This window comes from Triticum dicoccoides, chromosome 3B (assembly GCF_002162155.2).
Source record: "Triticum dicoccoides isolate Atlit2015 ecotype Zavitan chromosome 3B, WEW_v2.0, whole genome shotgun sequence".
NCBI lineage: Eukaryota > Viridiplantae > Streptophyta > Magnoliopsida > Poales > Poaceae > Triticum > Triticum dicoccoides.
Genome location: NC_041385.1, coordinates 664,426,768 through 664,438,474, shown reverse-complemented (window position 1 = coordinate 664,438,474; position 11,707 = coordinate 664,426,768). Strand labels below are relative to the sequence as shown.

The 11,707-nt window shown below is 53.0% G+C and overlaps 1 pseudogene; it reads left to right on the top strand.

Annotated features, from left to right (window-relative positions):
- Positions 1-1,543: 1,543 nt before the first annotated feature.
- On the top strand, positions 1,544-2,746 carry LOC119277697 (annotated as a pseudogene).
- The last annotated feature ends 8,961 nt before the right edge of the window (positions 2,747-11,707 follow it).

Below are 11,707 nucleotides of genomic sequence, written 5' to 3'. Positions count from 1 at the left end.
GTGCGGAGCGGAATCCCGATGCATTCGCTCCGGTTAGTAGTTTATGTTAGTTTTTTATTTCTCGCAGGTTCGGTGCTCAGGCGGATGGCGGTGTTTCTTCTTTGAGTTTGTCTTGCGGACTCTGATTCTTCTCACGTTCGTCTGTGTGGACATAGTCAACCGAGCTCTGATGTAGATTACCACCATCTCCTTGGGCGTTGATCTTATGGTTTCTCGTCATGTGGTGAGATTTGGTGTCAGGTGCTTCAGATCTATGCAAGGGTTCAACATCGACGACTACGACTCTAGGGCGCTGGTCATTCGGGGCAGGTGTGCAAAGACTTCCCGACTGTCATTAAGGTCAAGCTGGCCTCGGGAGGGGAGCACCGACAGCGGTCCTCCCCTCTGTCTGATGCTCCGGTGGCCAGTGGCGGGGAGGGGATACCGATCCCTTCGCTCCTGTTAGTAGTTTAGGTTAGGTTTTTATAGTTCTCGCAGGTTCGGCGCTCGGGCGGATGGCGGTGTTTCTTCTTCGAGTTTGTCTTTTGGGCTCCGATTCTTCTCGAGTTCGTCCGTATGGACGTAGTCGACGGAGCTCCGACGTAGATTACTGCCGTTTCCTTGGGCGGTGAGGTTATCGTTTCTCGTCATTTGGTGAAATTTGGTGTCAGGTACTTCAGATCTATGCAAGAGCTCAACAGCGACGACTACCGTTCTAGGGCGCTTATCCTTAGGGGAACATGCATAAAGACTTCCTGGTTGTCATTGACAAGGTCAAGCTGACTTCGGTAGGGGAGTACCGGTAGCGGCGCGTCGGCGACTCGTTCTGGCAGCAGCGGTAGTGGTCGTTCGGTTGTCTCGAAATCTCGATGTAATTTTATTATGTTTGAGATGCTTTATAGTTTCATCATAGATATGATTCGTTTCGAAAAAAAGTTGCGGAGTATGACTTTTTGATATGATCAGTGCGTAATATATCATGGAACAGAGAATGTATTGTTTGGTTTGACCAGCTAACTCTTTTAGAACACATTATGGATGCAAGCGTTCATATATGCGCGTACAACCTCTATGAACACAGACACCTTCTTAGTAGACAGGAATATGTGCTCCTGTTGAACTCACATCGTCGGATAGCCTGAAATTAATCCAGAAAAATACAAGCACCAATGTCATGTTTAGGACTTGAACTCTGATAATGATATCACTGTCCTGTTAGCCATTCAACCATATGTCTTTATCTTTGACCACCTAGCGGCTAGGTACTTTACATCCGTCCGAAAAGGCGAATTATAGATCGGGTGCAGCAAGCCGCCGCTTACACTTTTTGGTCAACAATTGGGTCAACCTCGCGCTCGGCTTGTGGAAATCTGCTAGTGGGGGGGCTTTGTGTTGTGCCGTTAACTGAAGTGCATCCCTATCTCACGCACTGAACATTTCAGCAAATCAAAGCAAGTTAAGAGGGGAAGTGCATCTCGCAGCGAAGTGGAAGCAGCTCTCAACACCACGATAAGTTCAGAATACTCGCCACTCACTCAGTCACTCATGCCCGGCGGCGCGGCAGAACAGCACAGACTCTGCAGACCTCCATGGATTCACCTACATATAGAGTTACAGAGAGCATGAACTTTCGTCCGCAGAGCTCTTCACGTTCGGCTATCATCGCTTCATCGGCACCGCCAAGAAATCATGATGGCGAGCGAGCTGTTGCCGGCGGTGCTGTTGATCTCCGTGGCGTCATTGGCCGGACTGGCCGCCGGAGCGCGCGCAAGCGGCGTCGCGATCTACTGGGGCCAGAACGGCAACGAAGGCACGCTGGCGCAGACGTGCGCGAGCGGCAACTACAAGTTCGTCAACGTGGCCTTCCTGTACACCTTCGGCAAGGGACAGACGCCGCTGCTGAACCTGGCGGGCCACTGCGACCCGGCGTCCGACGGCTGTACGGGCGTGGGCGCCGACGTCAGGTCCTGCCAGCGCCTCGGCATCAAGGTCATGCTCTCCATCGGCGGCGGCGGCGGCAGCTACGGCCTCTCGTCCCGCGCGGACGCCAGGCTTGTCGCGAGGTACCTCTGGGAGAACTACCTCGGCGGCACGTCGGCGTCGAGGCCCCTCGGCGACGCGGTGCTCGACGGCGTCGACTTCGACATCGAGAGCGGCGGGAGCGCGCACTGGGACGAGCTGGCGCGGAGCTGAAGAAGTACTCGGGGAAGGGACGCGAGCGCAAGAGGGTGTACCTGGCGGCGGCCCCGCAGTGCCCGTTCCCGGACGCGTCGCTCGGCGGGCTCGGCGGCGCGCTCGGCACGGGCCTGTTAGACTACGTGTGGGTGCAGTTCTATAACAACCCGCCGTGCCAGTACACCACGGACGGTGGGGTGCGCAACCTGGCGCGCACGTGGGAGCAGTGGACGGCCATACCGGCGAGGCAGGTGTTCCTCGGGCTCCCGGCGGCGCCCGAGGCCGCCGGCAGCGGGTTCGTGGAGGCGACAGACCTGGTGTCCAAGGTACTGCCGGTGGTGAAGAAGTCGAAGAAGTTCGGTGGGATCATGTTGTGGTCGAGGTTCTACGATGGGAAGACCGGGTACAGCGACAAGGTCAAGACCAGCCTGTGAGCTGGCGTTAACGGCTGCTAAGCTCGGGTCAGGGATCAAGAGCACGTGCCATTAACATGTCCTCTATCACGTGTCAAGCCTGATACTGAGCAAAGACAAATAACAGGACAGAAATGTACTGTATGATCGTATTCATCACTAAGAACCACTTTCCTCTATCGCAGTGCATGTTCGTTTTGTTCTAAGTGAAACTTTGTAAAATTCGATCAGGTTTATGAAAATTACATAAAACACTATATGTCATCAAGCTTGCGGAAGATGGGGCTCGTGATGATGGGGGGGCTCCGACGAGTCGTGTCGTTGCCGGCGAGCTCGAGACAGCATGATCACCCTTCAAATTTCTGGTTGTAGCTTTGTTTAGATATGTTGAGCAAGGTTGTTATTGCTTGTATATCTGGCGGCTAGGATCTCTTGTAATTACTTTCCTAGCTTAGCGATATCTCTTGATCCTTCCTTGTATAGCGGATATGGTTGAGATCTCGCAGCCCATGTACTCTATATATGCTATGGCTTATGAGCAATACAATCATCAATGCAAATATTGTCATTCCACATGGTATCAGATACCGATCGTTCCTAACCTAAAATTCTTCCGCTACCGCCGCCACACCGTGCCGCCGCCACTCCTCGCCGCCGCCGCACCGTAGCCGCCGCCACCTCCCTCTCTCCGGGCCGCCGCACCAACCCTGCCGCCGCCCCCTCCTCCCCCTACCCCTCCTCTTCCAGCCGCCACAACCCCCCCTCCCACACCCGACGCCATGTACTCCACCACTTCTTCCTCCCTGTCCGGCGGATCCAACCCCTTCGCCGGACCTGAACCCGTCCCAGCCGAGGACATCCGCAACATCGACATCACCACGCGCGTCCTTGTCCGTCTCTCCCAAGAGGACTCCTCCTATTACCCGTGGAAAACTTACTTCCATCTCGTCTTCCGCGAGTATCATCTCCAGGAGCACGTGGATGGCTCCGTCGACGCCAAGGCCATGCTGCACGACCCCGAGTGGTCGGCCGTTGAAGCTACTCTCATTCGTTGGTTTTATCAAACCATCTTGGCCGACCTCTTCTACACGATGGTGAAGGACGAGGACGACACCCACTCCGTCTAGACGAAGCTCAACGGCCTCTTCACCGACAATCGGCTCCAGCGGCTCGTCTTCCTCCAACAGGAGTTCTTCGGGTGCCACCAGAACAACTCCTCGGTGGACGACTTCTGTATGCGCCTGAAGCGCCTCTGTGATGAGCTTCGCGACATCGGCGAGAAGGTCTCCGACGACCTCCTCCTCAGCACCCTCGTCGCCGGCCTCAACAAGGAGTTCGGCAACGCCGCGGCCAACCTCACGCTCATCCCCAACCCCACTTTTCCGCGGGTCGTCGCTTACCTGCGCTTGGAGGAGCACCGGATGAAGCAGCTCAAGACTCGGGCTGTTCACACCGCCCTCGCCGCGGGCACCTCCCGTGGCCCGCCTGCCCCGCCACCACCGGCTCCACTCCAGCCGCCCGCGCCGTTCCCGTTCCCGCACCCAGGGGCACCGGGGCCCGCTCCTGCCACCGATCGCGGTGGTCGCAAGGGCGGCAAGGGCGGCCGCAAGGGCCAGCCACGCGGCACCAACACGGGCGAGGCGCATGGCCAACAGTAGCAGATGCCCACCCCGCCGTGGACCTTCGGGCATAACCCGTGGACTGGAGTAGTCCACGCCTACTCGATGCCCATCCCACGTGCGCCAGCCCCCGGCATTCTTGGACCTCGTCCGGCGCAGCACCAGGCTCACTTCGCCGCTCTGCAGCAGTTTGGCGCCTACCCGGCGCTGCCGGCGCCTCCACCACAGCTCGGTGCTCCTGCTATTCCCATGACGCCACCCTTGCCGGCTGCACCCTGGGATCCCGTGCTTCTCGCGGCGCTGCACTCCGCCCCTACGCCCAGCACCTACACCGGGGGCGGCGATTGGTTCATGGATAGCGGGGCAACCGCTCATATGTCTGCCCATCCCGGTAATCTCGTCACTTCTTTTCCCACCAACACCTCCACTCGCATCACTGTAGGTGATGGTTCTTCCCTCCCAATTACTCATATTGGCCATGCATCGTTTCCTTCTTGTTCTACTCCTATTAACATGTCTAATGTCTTAGTCTCGCCTGACCTTATTAAAAATCTTGTCTCTGTTCGTTCTCTTACCCGTGAAAATGCTATCACTGTTGAGTTTCACGGTTGTGGTTTTTCTGTGAAGGATGCCCGTACTCGTATGGTACTCCACCGATGTGACAGCTATGACGAACTCTACCCGGTGCACCCGTCATCCACCACCGCCACCGCTCCTGTTGCCCTCTCCGTCGGTGTGGACCTCTGGCATGCTCGTTTGGGTCACCCAAACCCAACTACCCTTCGTCATATTCTTAGGAGTTTTTCTTTCACATGTAATAAAACTGCCGATCACACTTGTCATGCATGTCGTGTCGGCAAACACGTCCGTCTTCCCTTTAGTGAGTCTTCCTCAGTAGCTTCATACCCCTTTCAGTTAATTCACAGCGATGTTTGGACATCTCCTGTTGCGAGCAACTCGGGCTATCTTTATTACCTTGTCATTTATGGACCTTTCCGCTTCGGCAGAAATCGGATGTTATTTCTACTCTGTCGGCCTTTTACGCCTATGTCAGCACCCACTTTGGGCGTCCCATTCTCGCTTTACAAACCGACAATGGGAAAGAGTTCGATAATCTCACCGTCCGCCACCTACTCACCACACATGGCACCATATTTTGTCTCACATGCCCCTACACCTCGCAACAAAACGGGCGGGCAGAACGCGTCCTTCGCACCTTGAATGATTGCGTTCGTACTCTGTTATTTCATGCCAACGTCCCACCCCGCTTCTGGCCGGATGCCCTGGCCACGGCGTCTCTCTTGGTCAACGTCCGCCCTTGTCGCACTCGCTGGAATTATGCACCACATCACCTTCTCTTCGGCACTCCCCCATCCTAAGATGACCTTCGCGTATTTGGGTGTCTCTATTACCCTAGCATTGCCGCCACCGCTCCGCACAAGCTCGCCCCGCGGTCGCTTGCATGCATCTTCCTCGGCTATCCACCCAACACGAAGGGCTACCGGTGCTACGGTCCCGTCTCTCACCGGGTGATCAACTCGCGACACGTGTACTTTGACGAAAAAGTATTTCCTTTTCATCAGGTACCATCTGCTGACGGATCATCCTCATCGCTGCCGCCTCTATTTGGCGGCCCTTCACCAGCGGTGCCTCAGCCCCATGGCGGGCGCCCATGGACAGATCTCGGCCCTCCGATGCCCCCACCAGACGCCGCCACCCCGCCAGCTGCAGCAGCCCCGCCGGGTGTCGCTGCCCCGCCAGGCTTGGCTGGGTCGGCCACCATCTCGGCGGCCTCAGATGAGGCCCTGGAGGCTACCTCGGACGCCTCTAGCGCGTCCTCTCGTGCTGCTTCGTCGGGCCCGTCTACATCGGCATCTCCAGGGTCGGGCACTCCTTCATCGACCGATGTGGCCCATGGGCAGCCGCCCGTCCCGGCGCCCCAGCTTGGGGTCACAACTTGGGCGCACATCGGGGTTCTCCGTCCGAGCACGCGGTACCCTACCGAGCAGTACCTGTGTGCCGCTTCGACGTCTTCACCGTCGCTGGTTCCGTCCTCCGCCCGCGCGGCCTTGTGTGATCCGCATTGGCTGGCCGCCATGCAGGAGGAGTTCGACGCGTTGTAACACAATCGGACATGGCAACTGGTCCCGCGTCCCCGCAATGCTAATATCATTAGCGGGAAGTGAGTTTTCCGCCACAAGACTCGTTCCGACGGTACCCTTGAGCGGTACAAGGCTCGTTGGGTCATCCGCGGTTTCCGGCAACACGCCGGAGTTGACTTCACCGACACCTTCGCTCCGGTCGTCAAGCCGGGCACGATCCGCACCGTCCTTCAGCTCGCGGTCTCTCGTGCATGGCCGGTGCACCAGCTCGACGTCTCCAACGTGTTCCTCCACGGTCATCTGGCTGAGCAGGTCTACTGTGAGCAGCCCACTGGCTTCATCGATGCTACTCATCCGGACTATGTGTGCTTGCTCTCCCGCTCCCTATACGGGCTGAAGCAGGCACCGAGAGCCTGGTACCAGCGCATCGCCGCCTTCCTACAGCAGATGGGGTTCCGAGCTACTCGCTCCGACGCCTCCCTCTTTGTGTACCATCACGGCGCTGCTACTGCCTACCTCTTCTCTACGTGGACGACATCATCCTCACGGCTTCTTCGACTGAGCTTCTTGGTCAGCTTACCGCTCGTCTGAGTGCCGAGTTCGCCCTGAAGGACTTGGGGCCTCTTCACTACTTCCTCGGCATCGAGGTAGTTCGGCGTTCCGACGGCTTCTTTCTTCATCAGCAGAAGTATGCGCATGAGCTCCTTGAGCGCGCCGGCATGCTTAACTGCAAGCCCGTCGCTACTCCTGTTGACACGAAGGCCAAGCTCTCAGCGCTCGATGGCTCTCCTGCACCAAACGGGCCATTCTACCACTCTATTGTGGGTGCACTTCAGTACCTGACCCTCACCAGACCGGACTTACAGTACGCCGTGCAGCAGGTGTGCCTTCATATGCACGCTCCTCAGGACAGTCACTGGAACCTCGTGAAGTGGATCCTTCGGTATATCCGCGACACTATGGCTCTCGGTCTCACCCTGACAGCATCCTCCTCCACTGACATGGTTGCCTACTCCGATGGTGACTGGGTTGGCTGTCCGGACACTCGTCGTTCCACCTCCGGCTATTGTGTCTACCTCGGCCCCTCTCTCATATCGTGGTCGTCCAAGCGACAGCCCACGGTATCGCGCTCTAGCGCTGAGGCTGAGTATCGAGTTGTGGCCAATGCCGTTGCAGAGTGCTCCTGGCTCCGACAGCTTCTTCAGGAGCTCCATCACGACGTGACTCACGCTACTCTTGTGTATTGCGACAACGTCTCTGCTGTTTATCTCTCCGCCAACCTCGTTCATCATCGCCGCACAAAGCACATCGAGCTTGATATTCACTTCGTGCGTGAGCAGGTGGCCCTCGGGCATGTTCGTGTCCTTCACGTACCCACCGTGCAGCAGTTCTTCGATGTCATGACGAAGGGGTTACCGACTACTACATTCGAGGAGTTTCGGTCCAGTCTATGCGTCACTGGCGACGTATCGACTGCGAGGGGGTGTTCAGCAAGGTTGTTATTGCATGTATATCTGGCGGCTAGGATCTCTTGTAATTACTTTCCTAGCTTAGCGATATCTCCCGATCCTTTCCTTGTATAGCGGATATGGTTGAGATCTCGCAGCCCATGTACTCTATATATGCTATGGCATATGAGCAATACAATCATCAATGCAAATATTGTCATTCCACAAGATATTTCGATGTTTTTTTCTTCTGCTGAAACACTTCGATTTTTTTTATGTTGCATAGGTTGTTTTCACAACCTTCATCCTCGTGTATGTTCTGCTACAATACACATGGGCGTCATGTCGCAATTATTCTGGCTCATTGCAATGTTATGTCCACACAACAAAGTTTTTAGTGTTGTCGACCTGTTATTGATGTCGGTTCTATGTTGCTTATAATGCAATGGCTTTTCTTATTAGTTTGCTGCGATCAACTGGGATTTATTGCATATAGAAAAATGGTTTCAGAGGTATGCTTGGCATGTTCCAACATTTTTGTATGTTTATGAAATACTGAGAAAACATATTGTGATGATGTTCAATAAGTAGAAGAAACGTGTTGCAGTATGGATAGACGGGGCGTATCCTCCATTGGAACAACGTCTACTGTCTAGTCTTCTTTTGGCGCGAATGTTGTTAGCTAGAGTAGATATTGACAGATGCATGGTATAAATCCTTCACACGAACTGTTTTAAAAGGCTCAACTTTAAGAAAATCTTATATTTATGTTTTATTTCAGAGAAGGTTAAATGCCATATATTAAGTAGCACAAACCTTAAATACACACTTATGGAAAATTGAAAAATATATCTAAATACTTTGGGGTGCCAAAGTCTTCTTCCACCTTCATCCACTGGCAATGTGTGGTGAAACAAACTTGTTGTCGCCTCTGTACCTCCATCTTAGCGGAGCAAATTTGTTAAAATCATGCGTTTTGTAGAAGCAATGGCCATGAATTCGTCGTTGTACACCAAAAAACGTCAATGATCGTGATCTACATAGTATTATCGTCGTCCGGAGAAAACAATCGGTGAACTGGAGCTATAGAACCTGAGGTCTAGCTAGACGGAGTCGGACAGTCCAAACTGGAGTGAAAGAAGCACCACCAAAACAAGGGCTAGGCAGAGAGAACTTACTTCAGGCATACACCTACATTATTGTCTCAACACCGCCGACCAAAGACAAAATCTAAATTTATTTTTAACCCTACCACCACGGGACTGAAGCCCCTGGGGTCCCCGCCAATGAGCGACAAACAAAGTGAGAGGTGGTCTGCTGTCTCACCGATGAGACGTGTAGATCGGCCACCGCCGCCCTTGCCGCCTTGGGCACGGGAGAGGAGGAGGAAATCAATTCATAATTAAAACATCTTATACTTATGTTAATTAAGTCGACCTTTAAAAAATGACATATAGATATGAAAGGACGTTGCAGCAACGATGTGTACACTACTACCAGCGCAAACATCTACGGTCAACTTCACCCAAAAAAAAACTTCTGTTACCCGTGACGCTCAACCAGATATAGTACACATTCATCTCAAAACAAGTGACTCAACTTTGTACTTCCTCCGTCCCCAAATTCTTGTCTTAAATTTATTTAAATACGGATGTATCAAGTCACGTTTTAGTATTAAATACATCCGTATCTAGACAAATCTAAGACAATAATTTTAGGACGCGGGAGTAGTAAGTTGATACAAAGTTAGTACAAAATTAAGTCACTTATTCTTGTTTTAAATTTATCTAAATACGGATGTATCAATCACGTTTTAGTATTAGATACATCCGTATCTAGACAAATTTAAAACAACAATTTTGGGACGGGAAAAGTACTAACTTGATACAAAGTTAGTACAAAGTTGAGTCAAAGTTAGTATAAAGTTAAGTCATTTATTTTAAGACGGGGGGAGTAAACGACCGCCCGAAGAGTAAACGTCCAAGATGACCTATAGAGCACCCCTAAGTCCGGCAAGACGGAGTCGGGCAACCAAATCTCCTACGCTCCCCCAATGAGCCTGGCCAATCTTCATCGGTCCGAACTAGAGCTGGGGGGCCAGGGCATACAACCAAGTTGTTCCCTCCACACAAAAACGTAGAAGAAAAAGTCAGACCGGAAGAACTATATCTCGGGGCGCACCATCCTCCACAAGTCACTGCCGAACAAGGGCGAGTTAGAGAGACCTTATTCCATCCTGACACTTACGACATCATCTCACCCCCGCCGATTGGAGACAAAATCTAAATTTATTTGTAACTCTACCACCATGGGACTAAGCCCCTGGGTCCCTGCCCCCTCTCATTGTCGGAACGACAGAGGGAGGGAGAGGGGAATGTTGCCTCATAGATGAGGCGTGTAGACCAGTCACCGTCGATAATAATGTTGCCTGGGGCACGAGAGAGAAGGAAGAAAATAATTTGTAATGGAAACTTCTAGAGTACTTACTAAGTAAATATGTATGGGCAATGCACGTTTGATATTATGCAGGTATTAATTGCACACGTATATTAGATGAGATATTATTTGCACATTAATTATATGATTAGCGGTGATGGCAATATTTGTTAGCATGTAATTAATTGCATGATAATCATGTTGAGCGCTCACCATTTGAAGCAATATAGTAGGTTGTTGGATTGACCTGAGTTGATGACTGATATTAGTTGGATCTACCATTTTGAATCTTTTCGTATCGGTGTGGATATAGATATAGATTTTATGTAGAGCTCTATTTAGAAGAACAAACAAAAAACTGACCCATAGATATGGGTAATCTTTACCCTCTAAAAAAATGTTCTCTCAATTAAAAACTTTACATATTGTTTTGAGGAATAAAATATTCTCTTTACAAAAGCCACCTTTTTTTCACCGCGTAAGTTATTGTGGCCTTTTTTTCTGACACAAGATTTGGCATGATCCTGAAGGGCGAAAGGACGTCAGTAGCAACGATGTGCACACTACTACCAGTGCAAACAATTACGGTCAAACTTCTGATACGCGTGACGCTCAACCAAATATAGTAGTAGTAGTACTAGAAAAACTGAGTCATTTTCTTAAGAGCGAAGAAAGATCGGTTTTATAAATGGAAAACATTCATAGTGGAGCTAATGAGCAACCAATCAAAATCATCCTCACAAACCCGTAAAGATCCTCTGCTTCCGCGAAGTTTCGGATGATCTCAGCAAGTACCCTACGGCCTTCCTCTCCTATCAAATCGTCTCTTTCCCTTCCCGTTGTTCGTAAGTCGCAACACGCGAAATTTCATCAACACCAAAAATCAAGCGAGACTGCCCAAAGCAACCGCGTGAAGAACGGCCAGGACGCGTCAAGAACGCCATATAAATACCATCACGAACACGATCGTTGGGCCATCACGAACCCATTTCACCAACGCATCCGTCGCCTTCACGACCAGGTCACCAGTCCAGTTCAGGAAGCGCAGATGGCCTCCTACGAGAAGCAGCAGCCGCCGCCGCAGCCGCCGGTGAACGCGGCGCCCTACTACGCGTACCCGGCCCCGCAGCAGCCGTACTACGCGCCCCCGCCTCCCCCTCCGCCCGCCCCGCGCCGGAGCGGGCCCGGCTGCCTCCTCTGCTTCGTCTTCAAGGTCATCGCCCTCGTCATCATCGCGCTGGGGGCCGCCACCCTCGTGCTCTGGCTTATCCTGCGCCCGGGCGCCGTCAGGGCCACCGCCGTCTCCGCTACGCTCTCCCGCTTCGACCTGGCCGAAGGCGTACGCGGCGGCGAGGGAGTCCTCCAGTACAACCTCACCGTGGACGTCCGCGTCCGCAACCCCAACCGCTTCCGCATCCACTACGAGTACGCCGAGGCGCAGGCGTCTTACGACGGCGAGCGCTTCGGGTACGACCCCGTCGAGCCCTTCTACCTGGAGAGGAAGGGCGAGCGCATCGTCACGGCCGCGTTCGGCG